General features: G+C 43.6%; 1 protein-coding gene across 4 annotated transcripts in view; it reads left to right on the plus strand.

The window, feature by feature from the left end:
- Nucleotides 1-3447: 3447 nt before the first annotated feature.
- The window catches only part of TPST1 (tyrosylprotein sulfotransferase 1), a 134331-nt gene continuing 119065 nt past the window's right edge, over nucleotides 3448-18713 (plus strand). For 3 of the 4 annotated variants that reach the window (XM_029612301.1, XM_029612304.1, XM_029612303.1), the window contains exon 1: nucleotides 3448-3693. The gene's annotated coding sequence lies outside the window, so the exon portion shown is untranslated. The remainder of the gene's footprint in view (nucleotides 3694-18713) is intronic. The other variant, XM_029612302.1, reaches the window with a different exon arrangement.

Below are 18713 nucleotides of genomic sequence, written 5' to 3' on the forward strand. Positions count from 1 at the left end.
GTACTTGCTCCTCGAGGGCCCTCATTCCTGACTATCTGCTGATTCTCTTCACCCTGGAAGTCATTATCTACATCATTGTGAGTTACCATCGCTCTCTCAGAGCTTTCTCTGGAAACAGGTACTCGCTCCTCGAGGGCCTATCTTTTCCAGCTCCTGAGCTCCCTGAGACCAATTTGTGAGTGTTGTCATCTAGTTCTGTTCATGAACTCTGCATACCCTGCCTACTCACTATCTACAGTTCTCAACAGCTCAGCCATCCAGGGATCGCTGTTACAGTATCTGAGGGACTACTGCCCTACCGGGCACTCCAGCTCACTACTGCCACCTCTGGTGGTTTCAAGACCTGTTTAATAAAAGAACTAGTGTGTGTCTGTCTCCATACTCTAAGCCAGGGGTCGGGAACCCATGGCTCGCGAGCCAGATATGGCTCTTTTGAGGGCTGCATCTGGCTCGCAGACAGTCGCCACACTTTCCCGCTGACCCAGCTGCTCCCCGGTCCTCCTCCGCCCGGGCTTAAAATGCTGTCAGCCCGGGCGGAACGCGGCAAGAAGAGGCCACGCTAGTGCGCTCGGCATTGGCCCGAAGAAAAGAAGACTGCAGCGCGGCTCGGAGGAAAATGAAGAGGTTCAACCGCGGCCGATGGGACTCCGCCTCCGCGAGGGCTGAAAATGAAGGAGGTTAGCGTTGGGAGGAGGCTGCTGCTGCCGCGAGTTCCCGGGGTGGGGGAGAGAGAGAGTGAATGAGCGAGCAAACACAGCTTGCTCGCTCATTCACTCTCTCTCTCCCCCACCCCCACCCCGGGAACTCGCGGCAGCAGCAGCCTCCTCCCAACGCTAACCTCCTTCATTTTCAGCCCTCGCGGAGGCGGAGTCCCATCGGCCACGGTTGAAGCTCTTCATTTTCCTCCAAGCCGCGCTGCAGTCTTCTTTTCTTCGGGCCGATGCCGAGCGCACTAGCATGGCCTCTTCTTGCCGCGCACGCACCCGATACTCTCCACTTCCTCTTCCGGGCCGCGGGGGGGGGGGGGGGGGCCCTGTGTGTGTGTGTGTGTGTGTGTGTGTGAGCCTGTACATGTGAGAGAGTATGTCTGTGATTGAGAGCCTGCCTGTGAGAGAGAGAGAGAGAGAGCATGAATGTAAGTTTACCGTTGGGAACCTGTATGTGTAAGTTTGTGATTGAAAACCTGTTTGTGTGAAAGAGTATGTGTGTATGATTGAGATCCTTTGTGTGTGGGAGAAATCATGTGTATGTATGATTAAGAGCCTGTGTGTATAAGTAAGAGAGAGATCATGTGTGTCTGTGTGTGATTGAGAACTGGTTTAGGTGATGGAGCATGTGAGTATGTGATTGAGAGCCTGTGTTTAAATGAGAGAGAGAGACCATGTGTGTCTGTGTGTGATTGAGAGCTGATTTAGGTGAGGGAGCATGTGAGTATGTGATTGAGAGCCTGTGTGTAAAAGAGAAAGAGAGGACATGTTTGTAAGCATGTGAATGAGAGTCTGTGTGTGAGAGAAAAAGACAGCATGTATTTATGTGATTGAAAGCCTGTGTGTGTGTGTAAGCGTGAAAAGATAGACAGCATGTGTGTAAATGCGTAATTAAGAGCCTATATAAGTGAAAGAGAAAAAACATGGGTATATGTGAGTACTGAGAGCATGTGTGTATAGGTGTGTCATTGAGAGCCAGTGTGAGAGAGAGCACTGGTATGTGACTGAGAGAGGAGAAAGTTCCAAGCAAACCACCCCACCTCCTGCTAATTCAGAACAATCTCAGGACACCTGATATCAAACGTTCCCAGGTATGCAGAGCAAAACAATTTTTGTATCCTTATTTTTCATTACTGGGTCTTTGTGTCTGCTATTTTGAAATATTTTGTTGGTATCTGGAAATGTTTTATATGAGTTTTTAATTATTGGATATTCCACTCATCAGCTGTTTCGAAATATGTTCTTTTTGTTAGTACAGTTTTACTGCTGATGATTTTATATTTCTTGATTTGTTTTATAAGGATGGGTGATGTTTCTTTTTTCCTTTGTTACACTGCATACAGAGACTCTGGCTTGTTGCAGTTTCCAATTCAGTTTTTTCTGCATGCTTCTTGTTATGTGTTTTGGTCTCTTTATTCTATGTTAGGTGAGGGACAGCACGTGATTCAGGTGAGGTTTTCTGCTGGCGTGTAGTTTCTGTGTAGGACTCTATAGCAGCCTGACTTGGTCCGTTTTCCTAATAGGAGATGTATTGGTGTCTTAAGGCCTGGTGTAATATTTTCAGAGACTTATTGTACTTTAAAAGTGTGATCTTACATAAAATGCACACATTTACTTGTATTTAGTTTTAAACATATTGTATGGCTCTCATGGAATTACATTTTAAAATATCTGGCGTTTATGGCTCTCTCAGCCAAAAAGGTTCCTGACCCCTGCTCTAAGCCTAGCCGGTAGTCCCTCTCGGGATCTTCCCCCCGGGGCGTGGTCATCTGCCACAGGCCCAAGGATCCACTTACTACTATCTCCGGCAGTCTATAACAACAGATTGCTAAATCCGTTTTACATCAGATTGACACCCCTATCTGATTGCTCCTCCCACCAGCATAGCGGATCATGACATGAGGTTGGAAGGCTCATGGGTATATTGTACCGGCAAACTAATTTTCAAAACGAAATCCTTCTCTCCCTCCAGGGTTTCCTCTTGAAAATCAGGCAGGCAATACACAGTGGGCACTTAGTACCCTCCCCTCCTCTGACCTCACTACACCCGTATTTATGCAGCAGCCAACGAGTACTTTCATCTGCAGGAAAACGGGAGCAATTTTAAGTGTCCTTTTTATGGTAAATAGCTGGGAAAAGTTATGGAAATTGCCCTGAAAGGGATCTTAATGGTAGAGGAAAGGGAGAGAGAAGAGCAGAGATCGGTGGGCAGATGCAAAGGGGTGCAATACATGGACCAGAAGTGGTCCCAATCCGCCAACATCGTTTCTCAAATTATTCTTTTAGCAGTTTAAACAAATAAAATAGATAATTAATAGGAATGTGTTGTTCTTTTGTTTTTGTTTCGTTTTGATTAGTGTGCATTAATTTTAGTGCGCATCAAAACAACACATGCAATGAAAAAAAATGTCTGGTTGCACACCTCTAAAAGGCCATAGCAGGGACCTATTTTCCTCCGAGTCTTTGTTTTGCACATTTTTTGGCAGCTGGAAAACCTTGCAAGTACTATCCAGGAAAAATTCCCGGCCAACAAAAAAGAAGCCGCAGCAGATCTTCACCACCGGAGGCGCTCGGAAAGCGCAGCGCTCGGAAGGAGGAGAACAAAGCAAACAACAACCACGGAAAAAAAAAAAGAAAAAGATAACTCGAAGCCTCTGAATACCGAGGCCGGCCCCGCCTCTAGGACGGCCGACTAATCAGGGGGCTGGAGACATCCGAATTCCGGGCAGCCAATGGGCGCGGGCCTCTGGCATTTCCATGGCAGCAGGAGCAGCCGCCGCCGCCGCGCCGTCCTGTCCTCCGCCTCTACAAGCGGAGGGGCTCGGAGGAAGGACGCACGGACTGAGGAGCAGCGGCAACTGCAGCAGCGCTGGGGCGGCCGGGCGGGGGCGGCCGCAGCCCGCCGAGGGCCGCTGACATGCGGGGCGCCGGGCAGCAGCGAGGCAGGGGGCTCCCCTGAGGACCCTGCTGCCCTCTCCCCTCCCAGGTAGGGCAGCCGGGGCTCGCCTCTGGGTCCCCTTCCAGCTCCGGATTCCTTCCTTCCCCCCCTCCCCTCTTTTTTTTTTTTAATCTTTTCCCTTCTCTGTTCTCCATGGATTTGGGGAATTGTATCCTCTTTTTATTTACTTGTTTTCTCTCTCTTTTGTTGTCGTTGTTCTCCTGTTCTTTTCCTTGTGTTCTGTATTTCCAGCCTTAATTTCTCTTCTTTTTCTATCTAGCTCTTTTATTTTTTTCTTTAGTCTTTATTTTGCCTTCTTGCCTTTCCTGTGTGTGTGTGTCTCTCTCTCTCTGTATCTTCTTGATTCTTTAATTTCTCTTATTTTTATTTTATGTTTCTCTCTTTTCTCTAGCAAGGAATTATTCCATCTACTGGATTCCATATAGCTCTATCCATCTATGTGTGTGTGTGCATAGGTGGAACGTTTCCTTGACGTTTGTGGCATCGAAAGGATGTTCTTTTGTACATTATTCTCCGAGACTTTAAGGCTGCAAAACCATAGCATCTGCGTTTTATTTCTGCAAGATCTTCTCTGCCCTTTAGCTGTTAGTTTGGGGCTCGCTTTTGTTTTCTGTGTATTTGCCACCCCCCCCCCTTTCCCTTTTCAGTCTAGATGTGATGCATTGGCATGAGGAACGGGAGGGACTGTGAGCCTTGGTGAACGCCGTAAGTTTTTTCGATTATACAAAGAGGAGCACAGATGTCGCTTCAGCCATCCAGGCGGGTTACAGGAACCACTCCGTTTATGGCCACGAGTTCAGTAAATCGTGTAAGCTGTAAAAGTTTGAATAATGTAGCCGAATCTGAAAGCGTTCTGATTTTCTGTAACCTAGATTTTGGAGAAGCAGAATGCCTTCTGGAAGGAGAGTGCTTCCATCCTCCGGTTTTTTTTAAGTAGTTTCTGTTTTGGAGGTAAAATACTTCTAAAAGATCTGTTCATTGATGCATTCAGTCCCTGTTTTAAGGTGCTTCTTAAGGTCAGGGGCCAAAATATAGAACCGTTCCTTTATTTGTCATTTGATATTTATGAAAGAGAATTATGCAGTAAGATAATATATATTTTTTAATTGCTTACCACTGACATTGTGAGACCAGTATAAAATAAAGAAGCACTCCAGACCATGCACAGATTGGGTTTATTAGTATCTTATCACATTCAAAAAGTGTTCATATACTAGGTCCATCTGAAAGACTAACATTTTGGTAATTTGCTGGAACGTCTGATTTTCTTTTCATTTTCTTTTATGTGGGGGGCGCAGCCCTGTTCATTTCTTCCTGCTCCTTTGGGCTACTAGCTCATTTGGAAAGGGCTTCTGTTGGCATATGGCACCTTGCTCCTCCATTCACAATTTGCTGGGGGGGGGGGGGGGTTTTCCCCCTCTGTTTTTATATGTCTCCCTCCCAAATCTCTTAGATCAGTGAGGAAACAGTCCTCAGCTTCTGGGAGGGGGAAGGGGGTATTAGATCATGCCCCAGGGTTCTCTCCGGAGCCCTGCAGTGGTGGGTCCTAAATATGTCTGCTAGGTGTTTATCATGGTGCAATCACTGGAATTCCCTCCATGTGGCCACCCCGGGGAACAGAAGCTCCCAGCTGGGACTTGAACCCAGGTCCCTCTATTGAGCCTCTTTTTTTTTTTTTTTACTTGCAGTGAAGAGTTTATTGTTCTCTTCACAGGGTAAAGGAATCATGGCCTAGGTAAGATCAAGGCTTTAGATAAGATCAAGACTACTATCTCTGCTGCTAATAAATAGCTGAAAATTAATAAGCTAACTCTTAATATGAAAAAGACTGAAATATTACACTTAGCAAGGAATCCTGAAAAAAATATTCATATTAATGGAAATTCTATTCCAATCCTACATCAAGTGAAGAATCTAGGAGTAATTATGGATATAACTTTATCTTTGCATCCATATATCGGTCAACTGGTATGTAATGCATACTATAAATTACAGCTTTCTTAGCGTCTAGTCAGATAAATCCAGAACCAGTGGGTGATAGAGTAAAATGACATCACAGTACATATACCCCTGCCAGTATTCTCCGTCTCCAGCAGATGGTGGATGTGCAGCTCCCTACTGGGGATTGCTTCATTTTGAAAAAGGAGAATTAAGGATATTACATCTGCTCCACTCTCCTGCGGTGATACCAAAAGGTCCCTCCCTCAGCTGAGAATTTCTGAAGTGATTTCTGTGGTCCCTCAGATGAGTGCCTTGGTCTGGTAGCTGGTTTTTCAGCTGGGGTGGACTTAGCTGCTTAAGTAGCTGAAAGGTAGAGGGTGCTGAAAGCTGAACGCAGCAGTGATAGTATATGCCCTCTCCCCCTGCAGCCGGAGATGATCTCTGTACTCAGCCAGGTAAGGTGTATATATATATTTATAGAGACGTAAAAGGAGGCTTTTGTAGCGTAGGGCTTCCTCCTTTTTTCCTGGTCTCTGGGCTCGATGCACTATTCTGACATTCGTCCTGTTCCGCAGGACACTCCCCAGAGGCTAATTTAAAAGGGGGTTGGGTTTTAGAAGGCCTGTATCCTCTGGATCCAGTGGCAAGAGAACATATACGTTTTCCAAAGGTAGATGCACTTGTGTGCAGTCTCCAAGCGGACCACTATTCTCGTGGAAGGAGGAGCAGCCTTGAAGGATGCTCATGATAGAAGGATTGAGACTCTCCTTAAGCAAACATTTGATGCAGTGGCAATGACCTTTGCAGATCACTTCTTGTTTTTCCCTGGTGGCTCGATCTTGTTTGCTTCTCTCCCAGGAGGTTGATAATTCTGGGGTGAACTCCAGGGCAGTTATGGAGCCAATTGCTGATTTTTTTGGTAGATGCGGACTGTGATTTGGTCCGCTCTTCAGCCAGAGGAGTGGCTTCCATAGTAGTGGCCAGGTATCAGTTATGGCTGAGAAATTGGTTGGCTATTTCGACCTCCGCGGTTAACATTACCAAATTGCTTGTTAAGGGTTCGCTATTATTTGGGAGTGAGTTGGAAAAACTGGCCAGTAAGTGGGGCGAATCTCTGATTCCTCGTTTGCCAGAGGATAAGAAGCAGACGCTACACTCTTTTAACAAGAGAGGCTCATACTAGAGGATCCAGGCTTTTCATCCCTAATGAGGAATGACCCTTCAGAGAACTCGACCGTTGGGTAGGTCTCAGTCCTTTCATCCCCAACAGCCAAGAAGAGGAGCGGGTTTGGGTAGTGGAACCTCCCGAACTTCCCTATGAAGGTTTGCCGACCTATCCCTGGGAACAGGAGATAGGGACGCGCCTCTCTCTCTCTATCAGATATGGGTCGAGAACACATCGGATCAATGGGTCCTGGAAGTGATACGAGAAAGATATGCGCTGGAGTTTCGCAGTGTTCCTCGGGATGTGTTCATGGTGTCTCCCTGCCACTCACCACAGAAGAAGCAGGTGGTGGAAACTACATTGGCAAGGCTTCTCATTCTGATGGCAATGGTTCCACTGCCCACTTCTCAAGAAAATATGGGTCGATATTCCATTTATTTCATTGTGCCCAAAAAGGAGGGCTCCTTTCGTTCCATTCTGGATCTCAAAGGTGTCAACTGTCATCTGAGGGTGAGGCATTTTTGCATGGAAACATTACGCTCGGTAATAATGGCCGTACAGTTGAAATTTCTGACCTCTTTAGATCTGTCCAAGTCGTATCTTCATATTCCCATCTGACTAGAACATCAGTGGTTTCTGCGGTTGGCAGCTCTGAGATGCCATTATCAGTTTCGGGCCCTGCCCTTTGGTCTGGCTACCGCCCAAAGGACATTTTTCAAGGTAATGGTTGTAGTGGCTGCAGAATTGAGAAAAGATGGGAATCTCGTACACCTATATTTGGAGGTCTGGCTGATTCGAGCCAAGTCACTGGAAGAGAGCTGCAGAGTGACTCACAAGGTGATCTCCCTGTAGCAGGAGCTTGGCCTGGTGGTGAACCTGGCCAAGAGCAATCTTCATCCTGCTCAGTCATTGGAATACCTCGAGGTCTGGTTCGACACGAGGCAGAGCAAGGTTTTCCTGCTGGAAATGAGCATTTAGAAGTTGATGACACAGCTCCATCTGTTACTGAACACTCTGCGCCCGACTGTACGGGCCTATCAGCAAGTACTTGGCTTAATGGCGGCAACCCTGGAAGTGGTCCCGTGGGCGAGGGCGCATGTGCGTTCTTGTTAGCACTACAGATAGCTAACTCCTCCCCTCTGGTGGAGCAGATCATGACAGATTGCTACTCCTCCCCCTTTCAGGAGAAAAGCAGAACAGTTTGCTAACTCCACCCTCCTGGCGGGGTGAGTGACAGCAGATTGCTAACTCCTCCCCTCTGGAGGAGGAGAGCATAACAGATTGACAGCTGCATCCTTTTTGTTCTGTTTTACCGAAGGTGGTCACTAAATTTCATTTGAATCAGTCCATCTCCTTGCTGTCTCTGGATAGAGAAAGATATGTAGGGGAGTATCATCTGTTGCGACTCTTGGATGTCAGGAGACATATCATCCAGTATCTGGAGGTTACTGAGCCTTTATAGAAAACAGAATGTCTGTTCTTCACAGCAGTACTAAACAAGGAGAGCTGGCCTCACGGGCTACAATAACCTGCTGGATTAAGGAGGTAGTCATGGCAGCATACGTTGATTCTGGCAAGCCATTACCTAGTCAGATTAGGGCTCATTCCACTAGGGTTCAGGCAGTGTCATGGGCGGAAGTTATGTTGCTGTATTCCATTGACATTTGCCGAGCTGCAATGTGGTCCTCCTTACACACCTTTTCCAGATATTATCGTCTGGATGTGCAGGCCTGGGAGGACGCGGCCTTTGCACGTGCGGTTTTGACAGGACTGCGGGCAGCCTTCTGCCCTATTTGGGAGTAGCTTGGGTACATCCCAATTGTTCTGGATTCATCTGACTGGATGCTAAAAAATGAGAAATTACTGATAATTTCCCTTTCTTTAGGACAGTCAGATGAATCCAGCTTTCCTCCCTTGGCCGCTGAATGATTGTACTATGGTCCTCTTGTGTGACTATATATTACAGGGATTACCGGTAAGTGTTAGTCCAGTCCCAAGATTAGTGTTAATACGTTTCTTGTCTGAGCTCAGTGCTTCCTGTTGGCTGAGTATTGACATGGTTATCTGTTTTTAATCAAGTTTTTTGCCAGTCTGTCCACAGTTTGCTTTTGAAGAGAATAATGGCAGGCCGATGTCACTGCAGGGGTGTATGTACTGTGGTGAGAGTTTGCTCCGACTCCTTCTGCTGGTAGAGGTGTATAACCCACTTGTCCTGCATTCATCTGACTGTCCTAAAGAAAAGGAAATTATCAGGAAAGAAGTAATTTCTCATTATTCGTAGAGTTCACCCATATCTTGATGAGAAAGATCTCAAGACTATATAGTCTATAATTTAGTTATGACCCCTCTTGATTACTGTAATGTCCTTTTCCTTGGGTTACCCCAGGCCACATTACAGGCACTTCAAAATGTCCAAAATTCGGCTGTCCGCATTATCTCTGAAACCTTGATGCGCCAACATATTTCTCCAGTTCTAAGACAATATCATTGGTTTCCTATTACTTGGCGCATCAAGTTCAGAGTTCTGTTATTTGTGTTCAAGAGTATTAATGGGATGGTGTCTCTGCCTTTAACTCAGATTTGAAACACTATCAACCCTCTAGGCTAGCGATTCTCAACCGGTCTTCTGTCGCCAAGCACCGGCAGGTGTGTCACAGCTCCCTGTGTTCCACTGCCCCACTTGTGCTTCCCTTCTCCCCAGGGGTGGGACCGAAGAGCGGAGAGACCCTGTGCGCTCTCGCCGGAGGCTAGGCCGGCAGCGGCTGATAAGCAGAGGCCAGGCTTATTGGGCCAAACAATGAGAAGAGACTCCATGTGAGCTTGTGTGTGTATGAGTGGCAGCTTTGTGTGTGCCTGTGGTAGAATGGGTGCCTGGGTGCATGAGTGAAAGCTTGAGTGTGTGTGGTAGAATGGATGCGTGAGTGGCAGCTTTGTGTGTGTGTGTGTGTGGTAGAATGGATGCGTGAGTGGCAGCTTTGTGTGTGTGTGTGGTAGAATGGGTGCCTGGGTGCATGAGTGAAAGCTTGAGTGTGTGTGGTACAATGGATGCGTGAGTGGCAGCTTTGTGTGTGTATGTGTGTGTGTGGTAGAATGGATGCGTGAGTGGCAGCTTTGTGTATGTGTGTGGTAGAATGGATGCCTGGGTGCTTGAGTGGCAGCTTTGTGGGTTGTGGTAGAATGGAAGCAAGAGCATTTGTGTGTGATTGAGAGCTTGTATGTAAGAGAGAGCATGTGTGTGATTGAGAGAGAGACTGGTCAGAGGTGATGCGTTTTCTGTGAGAGAGAGACAGACTGGTCAGGAAGATGACTGGTGTGTGTGTATGAGAGACAGACACTGATCAGCGAGGTGACTGGTGTCAGTGTGAGGAAGAGATACTAGTTAGGGAGGTTACTGGTCTGTGTGAGACAGAGACTGTGTGTGAGTGACTGGTTGTGGGCCCTAAGGAAGAGGACTGTGTGGATAGAGCTTCAGCAGCCACTGCTGCTTCTGGTGTGTGTTAATGGCCTGCAAGGGAAAGGAGTAGGAGAGTTGCTGGAGAGGGTAAGTAAAGGTGGCTTTTTAAGTTTATTTTTCTTGATTGACTACCATTTTAATTATTGGGTATTATGTGATGTGTCTGCTGTTTTGAAATATTTTATTGATATTTGGACAATTTTTAATAATTTTTATGAGTTTTTAATTGTTGGATTCTATTCTGTTCATCAGCTGTTTTGTAACATTTATTAGTAAAGCTTTACAATTATTTCTGTGTAGGGATCGCAGCTTGGCTTGCTCTGTTTTCCTAATAGGAGGTGTATTAGTGTTTGGGGCTTGGTTAAATATTTGTAGTGTTGCCTTTTCATAGATAGGGTTGCAACTGTTTGAGTGTGTTCCATAATACAAGTTTAACTTTGTGCAGGTTAGTTTGTGTGCATTATTATGGTGGGTGCTATATTTCTCTTTCCATTTCTGCAGGTTCTCACTGCATGCAGAGTGGCTGTTTTGGTTTTCCATTCCAGTTTGTTTCCATATTTATAATTTATGGTCTTTCTGTACTTGGTGAAGGTCAGTTCTGGGTGTATGACTGAGGTGAGGTATTTTACTAGCATGTAGGCATTTGTATCAATCTTATTTGTTGTGTTTCCTCAATAGGACATGCATTAGTGGTAAATTACTGGCTTTTCATAAGGAGGGGTATTGTGCCTGCCAATAAAGAGAGTTTATTTTGCTTTCATGGAGATGCCATCAGATCCAGAATATCTTTTTTTGTATGGTGAGTTGTATGGGTAATGCCCTAGATCTGCTCTGCACCCATTGTTAGGGGCTGAGGGGGGTTCCTGAGGATGCAGAATGTATATACATTTAGCCGTGGTGATGGTCACATGTTCAGTGTGTCACACATGTGAGAACCATCTGTCAGGTTTGTCCTGGCCAAAAAAAGGTTGAGAACCACTGATCTAGGCCTTTACAATCAGGTACACAATTATTATTAGATGTTCCATCCTACAAACATGTATGACTTGACAAATCTCATGAGTGGCTTTTTTGATCCAAGGCCCAATATTGTGGAATTCACTACCAGGAGAAATAAAAAAAAAAGAAACATCCTTTCTTAGATTTAGAAAGTTGATTAAAACTATGTTGTTTCCTAGGCCTAGAAGTGTGAGTAATACAGCAGCAGAAAGTGTTAAATAACAAATTGAAATTTCTATCAAAGGTGATATAATGGCAATAGAAAATGTTACTATGGGTAATTGAGGTGATTAGTGGCTTACAAGCTATTCTTTATATTGTTTAATGATTTTCTTATTTGTATTTTATGTTTTTGTTTTTATTTTTATTAAACTTTTATTGTAATCTGCTTAGGAAATCTGATGTGGCATACAAGTGTTTTAGATAAATAAAATATAATATGCATCATCTTACTCAGACATACTTTTTTGGGTAGGCCTGCCAGAGGGGAAGGGAGTCCTTCTGTTGGTTAAGTCGGTGTAAGCGGTAATGTGAAACTGTGTTGTTAACCAAGAGTTGTCATTTATGCAAGCTTGGAGGAAAAGCTGCAAATGACTGCAGATCAAAGTCAACTGATTTGTTCTGGAGCATATTGCGTGGCTGGAATGTATACTGAGATAAATGCATTTATTGTGCTGTTTCACACCTATGATTAAACAGATTAAAGATGAAAAATGCTGTTAGATTTATGAACGACCCCTAGTTGATCTCAGATTTGCAAGATAACTGTACTCGATTGCGGCGCACATTTAAGGGCTGGCATGGCATTCCTTTTGAGGAGTGAGCTTGTATAAGCTGCCGGCCTCATCGCCAGTAGTGGAACAGTGTTTGATCTGTTTGTTTGTTCCATTTTTGCATAACATTTCATATTAAAATTGTGAGGTATGTGTATTTTAAAACTATGCAGTTCATTTGCGTGTTTTCAGGATAACATCTTTATAAATATGTTTTTTAATATGGCAATTTATTCATGCTCCATTTTTTTTTGGGGGGGGGGCAGGTTTCCAACTCAGTTGGAACCAGCTTCAGTTGGTCTACAGTTAAGAACATAAGATGTTGCCATACTGGGTCAGACCAAGAGTCCATCAAGTCCAGCAGCCCAGTGGCCAATCTAGGTTACAAGTGCCTGGCAAAAATCCAAACATTAAATAGATCCTATGCTCCTAATGCCAATAATAGCAGTGGCTATCTCCCAAGTTAACTTGATTAATAGTAGTTTTATGGACTTCACCTCCAGGAACGTATCCAAACCTTTATTAAATCCAGCTACACTAACTGCACTAACCACATCCTCCAGCAATGAATTCCAGAGCTTAATTGTGTATTGAGCGTGAAAGAATTTTCTCAGATTTGTTTTAAATGTGCTACTTGCAAACTTCGAGTGCACCCTAGTCCTTCTGTTATCTGAAAGAGTAAATAACCTATCCACATTTACCCATTCTAGTCTTATAATTGTATAGACTTCTATCATAGCCCCCTTCAGCCATCTCTTCTCCAAGCTGAACAGCCCTAATCTCTTTAGCCTTTATTCATAGGGGAGCCGTTCCATCAACTTTATCATTTTGATCGCCCTTCTCTTTTTGAGATGTGGCGAACAAAATTGCACACAGTACTCAAGGTGGGGTCTCACCATGGAGCGATATAGAGGCATTATAACATTCTCCATTTTAGTCATCATTCCCTTTCTAATAATCCCTAACATTCTGTTTGCTTTTTTGACTGCTGCAGCACACTGAGCCGGTGATTTCAATGTATTAACCACTATGACACCTAGATCTTTTTCATGGGTGGTAGCTCCTAATATGGAACGTAACATCGTGTAACTACAGCAAGAGTTATTTTTCCCTATATGTATCACCTTGCACTTGTCCATATTAAATGTTGTCTGCCATTTGGAAGCCCAATCTTCCAGTCTCACAAGATGCTCTTGCAATTTATTACAGTCTGCATGTGATTTAACTACTCTGAATAATTTTGTGTCATCTGCTAATTTGATCACCTCACTCGTCATATCCCTTTCCCAGATCATTTATATATATATTGAAAAGCACCGGTCCAAGTACAGATTCCTTAGGCACTCCACTGTTTACTTTTTTTCCACTGAATAAACAGACCATTTAATCCTGCTCTCTGTTTCCTGTCTTAACCAGTTTGCAATCCATGAAAGGTCCTTGCCTCCTATCCCATGATTTAGCTTTCCTAGAAGCCTCTAATGAGGGATTTTCTCAAACGCCTTCTGAAAATCCAAATACACCACATCTACCAGATCACCTTTATCCACATGTTTATTAACCCCTCAAAAAAATGAAGCAGATTTGTGAGGTAAGACTTCCCTTGGGTAAATCCATGCTGGCTATGGTTCCATTAAACCATGTCTTTCTATATGCTGTGTGATTTTGTTCTTTAGAATAGTTTCCACTATTTTTCCTGTCACTGAAGTCACCAGACTATAGTTTCCTGAGCCCTTTTTACATATCAGGGTTTCATTGGCCAGTCTTCAGATAAAATGGATGATTTTAATGATAGGTTACATATTTTTACTAATAGATATGAAATTTAATGTTTTAGTTCTTTCAGAACCTTGGGGTATATACCATCTGGTCCAGGTGATTTGCTACTCTTTAGTTTGTCAATCTGGTTACTACATCTTACAGATTCACTGTGATTTGGATCAGTTCATCCGAATCATCGCCCTTGAAAACCATCTCTGGAACTGATATCTCCCCAACATCCGCATTAGTAAGAAGTTGAACTTTCATTTGTAATACCAGCAAATGAGCATGTGTTTTGCAGGATGTTTCAGAAAGCAAGTATTTTAGCAGCAAATTATTGCCTCCTCCCCCCAGTTAGGAGGGAATAAATAGTTCAGTGAGCTGGAGGGGGCTTTTGGGAGCCCCCCTTGTCACTCTTTGAAATCTATGGCCAGCTGCTGCACATCACGGCTCCTTCTGGAGCTCGGCTGATGTAGAACCTCAGTTTGGTGATAAGGTGTTGCCATGGAGCGACTTTGGCGACTCCTTTCCCTGCAGCGCTCCTCCGGCTCTGGGAGCAAAATTCTGTCCTGGGATATTTGATATGTTATGTTGCCTTCATTTCGAGAACGCCCCTGTATTGAGGATAAATTACTGGTTTATTGTAATGTGCACCTTTTTTCTGTGTCAGCAGGCGCTAGCGCCACAGCCACTTAACTCCCATTACATCCAAATATGTGAAATAAAATGAAAACATTACTTCAAGAGATTGTGTAGCTTTTTCATGCATCCTGTGAATTGTATTTATTTATTTACTTTTAGATTTTTATATTCCACTTTTGGGCACTTCAAAGCGTATTAAATTCTATAGCAGTATAAGAAGTATGCAGCGCTATACAGACAATTTGTAAGAGTCCCTGATCCATGGAGCTTATAATCTAGTCAGGACATACAGTCTAGAGAAAGAGAGGTTCTGGGAGCTTTGTTTATCTAGAAAAAAAAGCAGTCAAGAAGGCCATGTTTAGAGAGAATCAGGATTCAAATTTTAAAAGAGGCCTTGAAGAGGTGAGTTTATTTTGTTTTATCTTTTTAAGGCAGGATTTGAATACGGGAAGAGAAAATCCATTGTTCCAGGTAGCCAGAGCAGCAAGGGAGAAAGCACGGAGTCAGGACTTAGCAGTGGAGGAGACGGACAAAGATAAGCGCGTCTTGCCAGATGAACGAAGTTTGGAAGGGGGCGCAGATAAGGGAGGAGAGGTAACTCGGAGCCGCACAGCGAATGCCTTTGTAGGCAAGTACAAGAAGTCCGAAAATGTATGCGGAAATGGATGGGGAGCCAGTGCAGCATTTAAATGGTTGTAAGGACACTGGAAGGAGAGAGGTCGCACAGCTGAATTTTGAACAGACTGCAGTGGCAGAGCCGTGAGGAGCAGATTGCAGCAGCCTAAGCAGGAGCTGGTGAAGAGAGCTGATTAGGGTTTTGGTGGCATGGACAGAGAGGGATCTCAGACGCACTGTGTAGAACGGATTCCACGTTCATTATAACAGGTGCAGCAAATTCATCTACTTAAGAAGTGAATTGGTCGGTCTTTCGTAACAATAAAAAAAAAAAAAAAAAAAAGGGCAAACTTAAGTGGAAACAGAATCCAAAATACCCATCAATCACAAGAAATGAATGGTGCTCAATATAAGGATTTGATAAAATTGGGTTTTGTATTTGTGAACCGCTCTGGCCAGATCTGGTATCTGTTGTGCGGTACTGAAGAAACAATAAAATACATTCACTAGATTGTTAAAACTTGGCCATAGCATCTTAGTAAGTAAATCAAATTTGTATCCATCTGGGTAAGAACATTTTTAGTTTTCAGTAACTATGAAATCCTTTAGATTTACCAAAAAAAAAACCCCTTTCCATTGGTTGATAGCTGTAAACTAAGGAGGCTATCCATCATGTACAGAGTCATCGAGCTTGTGTTTTGCAGGAAGTTTCAGAAACCAAGTATTTTAGCAGCAAATGATTGCCTCCTCCCTTCGTCCTCCTAGTTTAGGAGGGAATAAATAGTTTAGTGACTTCCAGTGTTGTGCTGGAAGGGCCTTGTCACTCTTTGGTATCCTAAAATAAATGTCAGGCAGAGCTGGTGAAGGTCCCTGGCTGCGAAATAGCTAGGCAATGGAAGGCATCTTGTGCACCTTCTTTTTCTATGGTACTAAGTCGCCTAAAGGGGATTTCTCATATGGAATATTTGACGGCCCTGAGAAGGGACAACCTGGTTAGATACAATAATAGCTGGAGCCGTTTTCACCAATGGTCTCAAACTCACAATACATAAATATGAAGCGGAATGGGGGAGGGGGGAACAAAAGGGTTAATATGTGAATATTATATTTGACTGTATTTGTGTCTTTTCGAGACTTTAGTATGTTGGTTGTTCCATATGTATGGCATGGTGGGTTACTTTTACTGTATAATACGTGAAAAACATACTCATTATGTGACTGTTATAGTCGCCTTACGAGGCTGTTGTATAGGAACTCAAAGTTGTACAGTTTGTTATCTTGTTTTACCCTTTTAATAAACAGTAAATTACAAAAAAAAAAAAAAAAAAAAAGGTCCCTGGCTGGTAGAACCTCACCGGTGGTTTTCTTGACATGACGATGTCTTCATCTTTCGGCTCTTTGGTCCTCTGTCGAGCTTGCTTATGTTAGATATGTGCACTGTTGGGAGGGGGAAACAAAGCTGAGACTAACGTCTGATCAATTGAAGCCATCTCAGCATGGGATGATAGATGCTTCCCAAAGTGCTGATGTACAATTGAAACCTAGCAATGTGATAGCCTCACATTCAGACATGAATTTGTAAGTGTGTGTGCTTTTCTCTAGATCTACAGACACACACGCATTTTAATCAGTGGTAGCTACAGCACCTGCAAGCACAGGAACAAAAGCTAACGATAAACCTTGCTTTTTAGCTAGAAAAGGTAACGGATCCCATAAAACAATGCTCTGCAGATGAACTTGCCCATCAGTTCATGAACGAAGTGATTAGTGGTGACTGCCAAGCATGGCTGTGGTACTCACGTTATGTCTTGGGCTTTTAATATTATGCAGCTGCGCGCCATGTTTTCCTGTTGCTTGATTACCCAGCTTAAAGGAGACTCTGAAAAAAAATAAGTGGCTGGCAAAATGCTAAGCTCATCTGCTGGCCAGAGGCTTTTCATTTCAGCATGCATCATAAGCAAAAGTGCAGGGAAATGTTCTCCATCATTAAATAGGATTAATATTATTATTATTTTTGTGGGATTCCAATGATAATTATAAGATTATTAAATTTCCTCTTCTGCCTGTATAAATGCCTCGGGGGTGGGGGGGGGTGGGGGTCCCAGAGATAAAACTGGACCCTCAGGATGTCCAGGACATGATTCAGAAATAACATGGCAGCACCAAGGCCCTTCCTTCTCTGTGAAAAGAATTCACTTTCCCATTGTACCAGGCTGCCCCTTGCCTTTTAAAGCATTGTATACCCGTAGAAAACCATTGACCATTTTATGAATTTAAATCAGACGAAAGAAAGTCTTTAGCAAGGAAGATGAGTGTAAGCCGTTTTGTGCTATGCTTAAAATTCACCCGATTTATGGACTCTCCAGCGGATGCTTCCGCCCAGTCGAGGCAATTTAACCTGTCCTGGATGGCACAGCTGGAGAAGCTTGAGTTAGCTGCTGGCAGGAAGGGGAATCATGTAAATGAACAGGCCAGAGCAGAGAGTCTTTTTTTTTTTTTTAATCAAAAACCAAGAACAAGTTTTTGTTTGGTTGGTATTTGTTGGGTCTGTGAACCAGTCAGACCTGAAACCAATCATCTTTAAAGAGTAATGGAGAACCCGGACACGGTGATGCAGCAAATGATTTGTCAGATCATTAACTCTAATTCAAGATCCGTATCACAAGTGAAATAGGAAGGAGGGGGGACCTGTGCAATATGACTGCCAGTAAAGTCTTTATAAAATCCATCTATTGCCTGTTGGAGGGAGAGAATATAATGTTTAATTACCCTTAATGCATTTTACATAGCAGAGAGCTGCAGCTGTGAGTAAGGCACCTCGGGCAGTAGTTTGGTAAGATTTTTTAGAACTAGCACCCCCCCTCCCTTTATAATTTTTTTTTGTCTCTGGCCTGCATATAGTGGAGAAAACCTGAATAACTGGTGCTGTAAAAGAAGATATTCAGCATAAAAAGGTAAACTGTTCTTTGTTGCTTCAAAAAATATTTGAAGCATGCTGGTTTCCTCCTCGGGAGATCATGATTCTCGTCATTCAGAAACCACTTTTGCCTACCCTAAACTCCCCCCCCCCCCCCCCGAGCTCATTTAACACGATCCCATTCTAAATCTTTTTTTCCTCTTTTGCAATTGCACCTTTCCACCCTCTCGTACTTTGTACACCTGATGGTTATCTTAAACACACAGCATGCATTCATAGGACTGATGCCCAGAATTCGAGAAATTGCAAGATACAAACAGTACTAACACAGTGCTCAGCTACATTATCAAGCAGGATTAATTAATGCTGAGCATTTACAGCACTACATAACACTACTGCATACAAATATCTTCATCACATGCCCTACTGTGCACATACCCCACGCCCTACTGTGCACATACCCCACTACACCATACCACACACCCTCCTTCGCTTACAGGTAAAAACTCCTATATCCTGGGGCTTTCAGAGCCCAAACATTTCGTGTGTGAAGTAACAAACAATTCATAGAAATACCATCACAAAATGTGGCATAAATAGTTGCAAGAATTTAACCACATTATACATATTTTATTTATTTATTTATTTATTTATTTAAAACCTTTTATATACCGACATTCATTTGCATATCACATCGATTTACAGATAACGGGGTTAATAAGCATAATTTAGAAAGTGGAAATTAAAGTTACATGTAACAAGGAGGTGAAGGAACAAGATGGG

The sequence above is a fragment of the Rhinatrema bivittatum genome, chromosome 8 (assembly GCF_901001135.1).
Source record: "Rhinatrema bivittatum chromosome 8, aRhiBiv1.1, whole genome shotgun sequence".
NCBI lineage: Eukaryota > Metazoa > Chordata > Amphibia > Gymnophiona > Rhinatrematidae > Rhinatrema > Rhinatrema bivittatum.